This window comes from Callorhinus ursinus, unplaced genomic scaffold (assembly GCF_003265705.2).
Source record: "Callorhinus ursinus isolate GAN/ISIS: 27379988/994484 unplaced genomic scaffold, GSC_fseal_2.0 scaffold27, whole genome shotgun sequence".
NCBI classification, from domain to species: Eukaryota; Metazoa; Chordata; class Mammalia; order Carnivora; family Otariidae; genus Callorhinus; species Callorhinus ursinus.
In genome coordinates this window covers 5,135,171-5,146,785 of record NW_027397089.1, presented here as the reverse complement: position 1 = coordinate 5,146,785, position 11,615 = coordinate 5,135,171, and the positions used below count along the sequence as shown (strand labels likewise).

Sequence of the window (11,615 nt, the reverse complement as noted above, 5' to 3'; positions counted from 1 at the left end):
ATTTTATTTTCCTGTTTTAGTTGGTGTTATAATTTTGGGAATAAGAGGGGAATTTTCTAACAAAAAATTTTATCAGGAGAAATTGCTAAAAACAGGTAAGGAAAAAATACAAGAGGAATTAAGTTAAAAGTGAGAATAAGAAAGAAGAGGGCATAAGAATAAATATATGGATTTTTTTTTTAAGTCATAGTGGACTGTGGTCTACAGGTATTCTAAGCAGACACTCTGATTATATTTATTTCCTCACCAGGAGTCTCAAAACCATTGGCCCAATGCTGCTGAATCCAAATAACGAACCCAGTGAAGTTCCCCTTGTCTGGGGGTCAGTGGGAAAGTAAATGTTCTAAGATTCCAATTGGGACACTTAAGAGAAAGGCTTAGTTTTGTGTGATTACAAAAAGGCAAAGAACACAAAGTACAAGATTTAAAAAAAAAGGTCCAGAAGGAAGAATCCTTTCACTGAGTTCCTTCTGAAAGGACAGCCCTGAGACTGTAGGAGACGCCGAGTAGGTAGAGGTGATAGAAGGTAGCCTCTTCACATGTGATGTGAGACATGTGGATCTGTGTTTTGTGATGATGCCATTTTCACAGGAGGTCATGTGAACTAAGGAGACAATGAACCCCATTCTCCCTTGGAGCCCCAGGAAGGAGGAAGAGCCCCTTTGGAAATGCTCACCTGAGAACACTCACTGGTAGCCTAACCATATCATTGTGGCCCTAGAATCGCCCAAGAATAGTTCAAAACTGAGAGTGATAGATCACTGCAAAAAGACTGAACTCCTGGTAAGATGGCCATTAGATAAAGTATTACTCCTTTAGGGTGCCTTAAGCTCTCTCATTATATGGTGAGCAGGAACTGAAATGGTGTAGCCCATAAATTCATTTAATCTAATTTGTCACGGAAAGTATCAGAATTAACTTTCAGATTACCATTGTGACAGTAGACGTGTTCATGCAGGGCTTCCGGCTCAGCACTGGGCCAATCACCAAAAGAGGGACCACACCCTCAAGTTGTTTAAATTTTTGTTTAGCAATACAACAAGTATATATAGAAAAGGGCCCATAACTCAGGGAGTCAAGGGACTTGGGTTCTAATTTTAGATCTAGTGCTGAGGACCTGTTTGAGCCTGCACCAGTCACCTCCCTAGCATGGTGCCATATTAGTAAATCTGTAAGTAAAAAGATCAGACAAGACAATTCCTGAGATCTCTTCTAGCTCCCAAATTACAGTTGATCCCCGAACAACACAGGCTTGAACTGCATGGGTCCACATAAACATGGAATTTTTTTCAATCAACACAGTATAGTACTGTATTTTCCCTTCCTTAGGATTTTCTCAGTAACATTTTCTTTACTCTAGCTTACTTTATTATACAATACAATATATAATAAAATATATAATACATACAACATACAAAATATGGGTTAATCAATTGTATTTGTTATTGGTAAGGTACAGTCAACAGTAGGCTATTAGCAGTTAAGTTCTGAGTCAAAGCTATACTTGTATTTTCAACTGTGTGGGGGGTCAGAACCCCTGGCCCCTATGTTGTTCAAGGGTCAACTATACTTAATTATTTTTTATGAATATGAATTCATATAGAGTAAATATAATCGAAAGCATAAAAAAACAATGCATTCAGGGGCACCTGGGTGGCTCAGTTGGTTAAGCATCTGACTCTTGATTTGGCTCAGGTCATGATCTCAGGTTTGTGAGATTGAGCCCCGTGTTGGGCTCCACGCTGGGCACGGGGCCTGCTTAAGATTCTCTCTCTCCCTCTGCCCCACCCCTGCTCTCACTCTCTCTCTAAAAAAAAAAGAAAGAAAGAAAGAAATTAAACACAGTGTTCAGAATTGTGTATTAGTCTGAAAAGAGTCAGATGTAGGATTAATCGTAGCAGTAGTGTAGTGACTAATATTGATACGATCTTACAATGGGCCAAGCACTGGGCTTACCACTTGAAGGCATATCTCTTGTAAGCCTTAAAACAATTCTATGAAACAGGACATGAAGCTCACTTTACAGATAAAGAAACTGAGGTACAGAGGGTTAAAGTAGGAATAGGGGATATACACTCCCTAAACAGGTTGTAAAACCAATTATTTCACCCCATGTCCACTGCCAAGACCCTGCTTCAAGACATCAACATCTCCTGCTGGGGTTTCTGCACTAAACTCCCAACCGCCCACCCCATGGGGTCTCTTGTCACACCCACTGCAAGGCAATTTCCACACAGTAGCCAGAGTGGGCTTTCCATAAGACGAGTCCCATGTTGTCAATCCCTCAACAAATATTTGCTAAGTGAATCTGTGAAAGATACAGTGAAGTCCATCCATCCCAGAGAACTGATGGTTGGTAAAAATAAGAGGTGGGGTGGAGGGGAGAGAGAGAGAGAGAGAGAAAGAGAGAGACAGAGAGAAGCAGGAGCTGAGCCAGGAAATGGCATGACTGAGAAAAAGTATTTCCAGAAGTTTTGTGTAGAACACACTAACAAAGAGCACAGAGGGATGGTGGCTGCCGGCCAAGGTGGGGCTGATGACAGTGGCCAGGGTGGGAGCTTGCAGCTGGACAGAGGGGCCCATGCCAGGAAATATTCTCGGGAAGCAATCCAGGGATTTGGGGTAGGGCTAAGGGAAAGGAAAAGGGAAACAGAAAGATTAGGCATGATTTCATGAGCCTTAGGGACATCCTTGATGGAAAAACAAAGCAAACAGGTCAAGGTGTAGTATTTCCTTAGCATGTTAACAATCAGGAATTTCAAAGGAAACCTTGGGATGAGCCCCAACTTTATTAAGCTCTTCTACATTTCTGTTTCTAGCATAACCAAAATATTTATCTAGAAATCCTTCATAACAAACAAAAGAAACCTTAAAGATAAAATTTCTAGAGCTCACTGATGATGAAAATCTTTCCAGAATGTATCTATCATACGCTTAATTATTTGAGTAACTTCAGGTTATATCCATCATTTTACATTTATATTATACATACCCTCACAGTATAAATCTTTGCCTTTCTTTAAACCTTGTAATATAATATTTAACTGTGTCAATATGAATGATCCCTTCCTTCACCTTAACTTTAACTGCTGAATTAGATAAGAATTTTTGGAGAAGCACTTCTAATATATAAAGCATATTCTTCTAATTCCCAATTTACTGGGCCAAAAAGGAAGTGTCTAATGTTTTGTTCAGTACTGCTATCTATTTTAGGTCAGGAGACAGCTCAGAAAAACAAATATCACTTGAATCTCACATCTGACTAGGCAAATCTACATTTTCCAATATGGATTATTTTTGGTCCAGCAAGTTTTGTTTCAATTCTTTTTCTGCTATGTCTAGTTTCACAATGTGATTAATGACTGAACTTTCCTTGTCTTCCCCACAGTTGCCTTGAGAATTTGCAGCATTAGATTTATTCATTTATTATAAGGGCAAAACAGAGACGTGATCTTCAATGTAAATGTTGCTGCTCAAAATGTGCAGATATTCATCACTATCTTTTAATCATTTTTTGATGATAATGCACAAAACAGCTTTATATGGTACACACACTTTTTACCTATACTTTTGAGGTAAAAAAAATATTGCTTGTGAAAAGCATCAGATTAACATTACAAATTAAACCCTCTCTCTAGATTAAAGACAGCAGAATGACTGAAGATGATCCTCTTTCTGATATGTAGTTTCAGTTCTCAGAAGAGCCACTATAAAAATAAGAGTAATTCTCATACAGAGAAAAAACAATTAACTAGAACTTTCAATCTTAAAAAGTCATTTATACAATGACTATTGACAGCAAATTGTTTCAAATGATCAACCTGAGAAACCACCAGACACTTCTCCTCTGAATTCCCTTATGACCCACTGGAATTTTCTGAGTCTTAAAGCACAGTTGCTTGTGGGAAGTACTGACTTAGAGAGTTAGTGTGTTCAAAAACTCATTCTTGCTAGTTAAAACTACAGACCTGTGCAATGGAACTATACCGTCATCCTGAAATGAAAAATCCATTTCCTTCTGGCTTTTGGGACACCTGAAAATGGCAGCTTCATCTGGATTCTTTACATGTGTCAGCAGGCTTTGGGGAGAATGTGAGGAGCAGGTAACAGAGCCCGAGAGGCCTACATTCGAACCCTGCTGCAGGAACTTGTTAGCCTCACTCTTTCTCTCCATTTCTATCATCCAAATACTCAGACCCATTCTTCTTGATTTTAATTAGCTAGGTCCTCTCTCACTTCCAAGCTTGCAGCATGTCTTTCAACATATTTTCCTGGACTACACTTTCTGTCCCCTTTGAGCTACACTGATAACACTTGACCTTCAAGTCTCCATTTAAAGGTCACTTCAGCAAGGCCTTCTCTGCCCACCAGGTTAGATTCCCTCTGGTATATATTCCCATAACTTCTTGTCCTGTAATGAAAGCAAGCATCGTATCATACTGTAAATTATTTCTTTAATAATGTCGTTTCTTCCTTCCCCTGGAGAGTATAAGCTCCGAAAGAGTAGGGACTGCTTAACCTTCGTGCTTAGTATAGCACCTGGGTGGGAATGGATGAATGAAAGGCTATCCGTGTAATCGAAACCCAGTTACTCATCGCTTTGAGACTCTGCGTGGGCACTTCCAAGAATTCGAAGAGATAATGTACCTAGAAGATATAACTCCAAAAATTAGGAGCTTATTAAATGGAAGCGTAGTTCATGCACTTGGGCCATAATGTGAAAGATAACAGCAAGCTGAGGAGGCTGTTGGAGCCCAACAGAGGCCACTTCGGAGTGCCCCAGCTCAGCCTCTTGAGTGCACATTTCTCCAGGAAATGCCAAGCTCAACTGCCATGGCAACCGATGAAAGCAAATGCTGCTGCCCCACTGGTTTAGGGATGTTTCTTAATGTTGTCTTTAGCGTAGAATCCCACTTTTCAGTTAAAACATAGTGAGAAACACAAACCCAAGTCTAGGGTCATAGGATTGTCAATATTGTAGTAATGCATTTTCTTTTCATGTCCCCCCACTGAAGGGATGCTAAAAAGCGGGGATTGTATCTTTCTTGTTTTGACAGAACACCTGGTCCAGACCTTTCCACATCTTTGTTAAATAAAATCATTGAAATAATTTTGGCTTCCTAAAAGAAATCTTCGGATTTTACCTGAAATTCAGGGTGATACTTGCAGAAGTCTACTGACTGCCTCCATTCAAATGCTTTGCCATCTTCTAGAATTCAAAATTAATTACCTAGAATTTCAAAATTAAGGTTGTTATTTCCATCAACCCAAACCAAACTGGCTCTGATCCCTATCATCTAATAAATTCTAGTGGTATCACTATTATTATTACTATTATTATAAACCTTGAAGTTATTTTTTAATTTCCCTTTGCTAAAATCGAGCTTCTATCTCCAATCTGTCACAAAATCAGTGATTTCTATTTACTGTTTCAGGGCGTCATTTCAGGGTTCCATTGCTAACTTCCCAGATAAATATCTTCATGACTAATTTCCTCACCACTGCAACTGTTAATCTTCCTAAATTAATTTTCGCGTCCCTCACTTGCTCAAGAACTTATATGGCTCCCTACTCACTAACACATTAGGAACAGACTGTTTCCTGGGGTTTAAATAGTCTGCCTCCAATAATTTACCTATTCTCTTTGTCCATATTTCCTCACTGTTCCAGTAAGGCCCATTTGAACCCTGATTGCTTTCCCCTACTCCTCACATAAACACATAAGCCAGGTTATTTCTGAAATGCCTTCTCCCCTCTTCCTCACTTAGTCAAATCTTAAATCATTCTTGGAGGCCTAATTAAAGTCCTATCTCTTCCGTGAGCTCTGTAAATCCCACACTGTTCTTCCTTTTTCTGAGCTTACATTGTAGGGACAACCATTGCCACAGAATTAGCAATTCAATATTCTCTGGTTTTTCTATATTCTTCCTTTCCACAAACACAAGTGCACAGGTACTAGATGGAGGCAGATAAATAAGACCAAGAAGACAAAGACCCTGCTCTTGAGATACACTGACATGGACAGATGCTGTATTATCTGCCTGGAATAGCATCCTCTTCATGCACAGACCTCCTGGGAAATGTTCCTTTACGCACCGAACAAATCAAAGGGAGGGACTATTGTCTTACAGAACCTACTGTCTTATAGCCAGTGCTGATTGTCTCTGGGGTATGTATCACTTGAGACAGTCACAGTAAATAAGCTTACGTTTCTAGCCAGTTAACCAGCCAGTTAACTAGAACTGGGTGGAAACCTTATACAAGCTTGATCAAATGGAGTCCTTCTTGGACATTCTGAATTTGACATAGAGAACAAGTTTCAGGCCATTCTGACGCTGATGTTGTGTGATGTAAAGCCATGTGCCAAGAGCCATCAGCAGCCATGTTTTCTGATGATGGAGAATTTAGGCTGATTGAAGGCTGAATTTTCATGGCTGTGTCCTCAGGACCTGTTGCAGTTCCTGGTACACAGTATTCCATAAATGTTGAGTAGGTGGTGCCTGATATTTACTTAATGTCCATTTTATGCAGAATACTACATCAGGCATTGTGAGAAAGAAACAGAAAAAACAGAATGAAGTTTAACATACACTTAACAAGTTTGATAATCATGTAGTGATTCTTTTCTCCATTTTTAAATTTTAATTATTTATTTATTTATTTATTTTTTTTAGAGAGGGAGGGGAGGAGAGGCAAAGGGAGAGGAAAGGAGAGAATCCCAAGCAGACTCCACGCCCAGTGCAGAACCTGACGTGGGGCTGCTCCCATGACCCTGAGATCATGACCTGAGCCGAAATCAAGATTTGGAAGCTTAACTGACTGAGCCACCTGGGTGCTCCACTTTTCTCCATTTTCTGATGAGGAAACAGAGGCTCAGATGGTTGAGTAACTTGCCTGAGTTTAACACAGGTGGTAAGTGGCAGAGCATGGAGCACGGGCTCCAGTTCTGTCTGGTCCTAAGTCTGTGCTTTCTTCACTACACCATGGTTCCTGTCTTCTCAAAGCTTACAAATTTGGTGGGAAGATGAAACATATAAACATTAATTAACTTGAGGATTGGGTATGCCCTCCGGATGTTTACTGATCAAACATATGCCATTTAGGTCTAAGGTAAAACTTAGTTGGAAAGTCAGCATGTCTCAGGACCTACCACAATTGCAGACTGTAACTTGATCAGATTTGGGGTTAGACGACTGGTTTTGGTAGTGCTAATTAATAAGGCCTGCCAAAGATATAACTGTAAACAGAAACAACGTCTGACTGTAATACAAAGAGAAAGTAATGTAATATATCCCAGCATTCATTCAGAGTTTGGCTGTTTCTCGGATGCCCAGAAAAGTGATAATAAAGAGGTGTTCATTATAGCTGGGGTTCCTGGCAAAACTGTCACCACATTTCTCTCTGGAACACATTATATTGTTTTTTGTCTCATGTGCTCTAATCTTATTCCATTCCCAACCTTTGTAGATAGCATGTGTGTATGTCTAATTTTGTCTCATTTACAAACTCAGTTCAATTTACATTCAAATGATTTTCAGGCTTTCCCTTTCTACTGTGACTTAAGCCACAACATGTGGGAAACGAGGGTGAACAGTGGCTTGAAGAGAATCAGTGTCAGAAGAGAAACTATTGCTTTAATACTACCATGGGAGGAAAAGGGGAGCAAGTGCTCAGGGGTCTCTATTCCCCAGGCTTCTTTAAGGAAAATTCAGGTTGCGATTGGAGGGAATAAAAAAGGAGCTGGTCTACTTCTTGGCATGGTATTTGCATCAGTCAGGGTTCTTTGGTTGCGAGCAACAGAACCAACTCTATCAAGCAAGAAGGAAATATATTGGTAGGACCATGGGTGGCTCTTGGGGCAATCAGAGAGGGGAAAGAGGAAGCCTCTTCCTTATGAAGAGGCAGGGTCCAGGACAACACCAGGAGTCTAGCACAGCAATGGCTGAGCACCAGCCTTTTCCCCCCTGTCTTTGCAAGATGGCATGCAAGATTCAAAGTCCCAGGAAAAAAATCAAACTGTTCTCTACGAGTCACTCTTCTACCCTTGGCGAAGTCAGGGCAGGGCACTTTTATTTAAAAGACTATTAGTGTTATCAAAAGAAGAGAATAGATGCCGCAGAGCAGGAAAGTGATAAATACCCACTACATCCCCTCTCCAACCCAGCTCTCCTTATGCCCCAGCTCAGAGCTGCCATTTCCAGAGGCATCTCCCAGAGACCAGAGCTGATGCTGAGCCTGCAGTTAGTAGGTCCTGCTTTGCTGCTCCCTCTGTGCCTAGATCTGAGAAGCCCTGAGCACCCTGTGCATCTCCCACAATCCCACGGCTGTCCTGGTTCTGTGGAGCAAGGGGAAGCAGCTCTGAATTTTTTCTGTCACCTGCAAGCAGTGGAATTGTTTCATTCTGTCAGTTGTAGGTTGTCAGTACAAAAGGTAATTTCTAGTTTTCTCTTGCTAGAGACCAGCACGTGATGGTCAATACAGCTGTGTACCAAAGATCGATTCATTCAATCCAATTAAAATGACAGCTTTAAATTGATTTTCAAGATGTGCAGTGTTTGTGCCCTAGTGAACTGAAGACAGAGCTGCAAACTGCAGATACCCAGAGACGCTCTATCTAACATAGTTGTGTTTTCCTGCTGCGCAAATGATTTGATCTCTCTGCAGTCTTTGGCATTGCTGGCAATTTTGTCTTTGAAACTCTTTTCTCTCTTGATCTTTTTTTTTTTTGATACCATTAGTTTATTACAAAAGAGAGACATGAAAATTATTTACATGATGAAAGATTTCACAACTTCACTGGAATAGGCAACTTCACTTCATGCCATTTTAATAATGACTTCAGTCCACATACTTTCCAAGAATGTCACCATCTCTAAATAAGAAATAATCTTTATCATCTAGAACTACCTTGGTGCCTCCATATTCTGGGAGCAGAATTTTATCTCCAACTTTCCCGCTAACTGGTTGAATCTCCCCACCCTTTCCTTTAGAGCCCGATCCAACAGCTACTATTGTTGCTTGCAACACTTTTCCTTGAGATTTTTCTGGAAGCATAATACCTCCTTTGGTTACAGTTTCAGCTGCACTCCTTTTAACTAAGACTCGGTCAAAGAGGGGAAGAAACTTTCTAAAGGCCTGCCCTGCCAAAACTCCGGCCGCCGCAGTTCGTACTCTGCTCTGGAGTTGCCACTGCTGCGAGGAGACCCGCCCTCTTGGTCTGAATCTATTCTTCTACCTTTCTGATTGGGTCTCCTCTGTCTCTTCCACTTATTCATGCACTTAGCATGTTCTAAATACAAGAGAATAATTTCTAATTATAGTTTGAATATGGTTCACAGTAGAAATAGTGAGTATCCCAATAGGAAGGCAGAAGGCTCTAATGTCCCAGAGAGATGCTAGCAAGAAGAGGCAGGAGAAAACTGAGGCTCTAGGCAAATTCCTGAAATGGGAACTAGAACCAGGGCAGGAAAACAAGTATCTTCTGATGCATGGACGACACTGGGTCTTGGACGTGAAGTGCGAGCCCAGAATGAGTAAGCCTGACTTGCCATATAGCCCCAGAATGTGATGCTGGAATAAGTTACCTCTGCCTCAGAACCCTCGGGTGAAAGAAAGGGTCAGAAGAGAAGGGAGGGAAGAATTTGGATGAAAATAACAGGATTTTACACAATACGAAGCTGACACAAAGCTGCAAAGGACAGAGGCTGATAATAAGGCTCAAGCATCTAAGCGTTGGCAATTTTGGTCCAAAGTGTCAATTGTCCAATTATGCGATGTAGTATGGCTCCATGACAGCTGTGGGACAAAGACCATGGGGATTTAATTCATGGTAAGTTCAGTATAAATCATTATTATGTTTTGACTTTCCCAAGATGTTAATTTGATCATAGATTGTATTAATGAAAGTAGAGTATCCTTTTAAAAAAAAGGGAAAGTAGAGTATCTTAAAGATCAGAGGTAATAAATCTGCTCTACCCGAAACTGGTTGAATCTCCAGAGTGTTACGTTCAGTTCTGATTTGGAGGAACACAAAAACAAAACAACAACAATGACAACAAACCCCAAGACATTCAAAGAGGGTTAACAAGGAGAGCCAGATTTCTTAAAACAGCATTGTATGAGAAACAGTTGAAATTGGGGGTTTTTAATCAAGACAAGAGAAGATACGAAGGTAATAATAGCTGCCTTCAAATATTTGCAGGGTTGTCATGTGGTAGAAAAATTAAATCTCTTCTGTGTTGCCTAATCTATAGGTAAGAAATGTACCAAATTTTCAGGGAGGTAGATATTCAGTATCAGAAAGAATTTTCAAAGAAGCATAAACATCAAAACATGAGATGAGTTGTTCAGGAGGACAGCCATTTATGTCACTGGTGCCGTTCAACATAAATACTTGAGCATTGTGTGGATATATTAGAACTCTTTTGCTTGTGACAGAAAACCAATTCAGGCTAGCTTAAGCAAAAAAGAAAACATATAAACACATTAATTATTTTAGCAATCATTTCTTGAGCTCCTATCATGGACCAGGCATTATTCTAAATACTGGGGATCCAGCAGTTAACAAAATGTTTAAAAAATCAAATATTTTTGTTTTCATGGAGTATACACGGAGAGGGGGCACGGATGATAAAAGATACAGGCTGATACACACACACACACACACACACACACACACACACACACACACACACACGTTTACAGTTTGTGCAAAGCCCAACAGAGCCCAGAGGAGAGGGCCGGTGGGGCTAAAAGCAGATCTGAACTCTATAGCCAAGCCTTGAATCTCAGTGGGCTACAACATTAGCCTGGAGGAAAGGTCAGGGTTTTGTAATTTGCAGCAAGGCACCAAATGTGCTGACAGACAAATGTGTAATTTGTAGCAAGTCACCAAATGTGTCTTTTAAGACAAAGGAATAAAATATGGATCTTAAGAGTGCTGTGAAGAAAGCTAAAGCATGAGGCAAAATGGATGGCGTCTCAGCAAGGACCTGAAGGGTGTGAAATCAGAAAGGTAAGAGGCAGGGGGGAGCCACTGACCAAGGGTCCTGTGGACCCCTGCAAAGACTCTGACTTCGACTCCGAGTAAAGAAGGGAGACAATGGAGGAGTGACGTGATCTGAGTGACATTTTCGGAATGTTGTTCTGCCGCTGGGCTAAGAACAGAGTGAAGAGAGCCATGGCATGAGCAGGATGCCCAGGCAGGAGGCGCCAAAGGGATCCAGGGAGATGACTGTGGGCTGGAGCGGGGAGCAGCCGCTCTGTGCTGACAAGAGCTTGGATTCTGGGCTTATTTTGAAAATAAACTAACAGGATGTGTGGATGGATTAAATGTGGAAACTGTTTAATTAGAAAGGCCAAGAATAAGCCCAACATCAGGAACAGGTCAGTCCAGGTGCTAAAACAATGAAGGTAGGGCTCTATCTCTCCAGTCTTTGGTTGGCTCATTATACATGGTATGGTGCTCCCCTAAAGCCCTATGTTCATATGTCACCAGCTTAAAGAGAATGTCTTTGCCCATGATTCTGCCAGAGAATCTTATGTTTGCATTCTGGGTTTATCCCTGGGTCAACAACTATGGCCAAGTCTGGGTTATACACACACTCACTGGAGGG

At 40.9% G+C, this 11,615-nt stretch overlaps 1 pseudogene; it reads right to left on the bottom strand.

Moving 5' to 3' along the window:
• Positions 1–8,608: 8,608 nt before the first annotated feature.
• Positions 8,609–9,551, bottom strand: LOC112830013 (10 kDa heat shock protein, mitochondrial pseudogene; annotated as a pseudogene).
• Between the last annotated feature and the right edge of the window lie 2,064 nt (positions 9,552–11,615).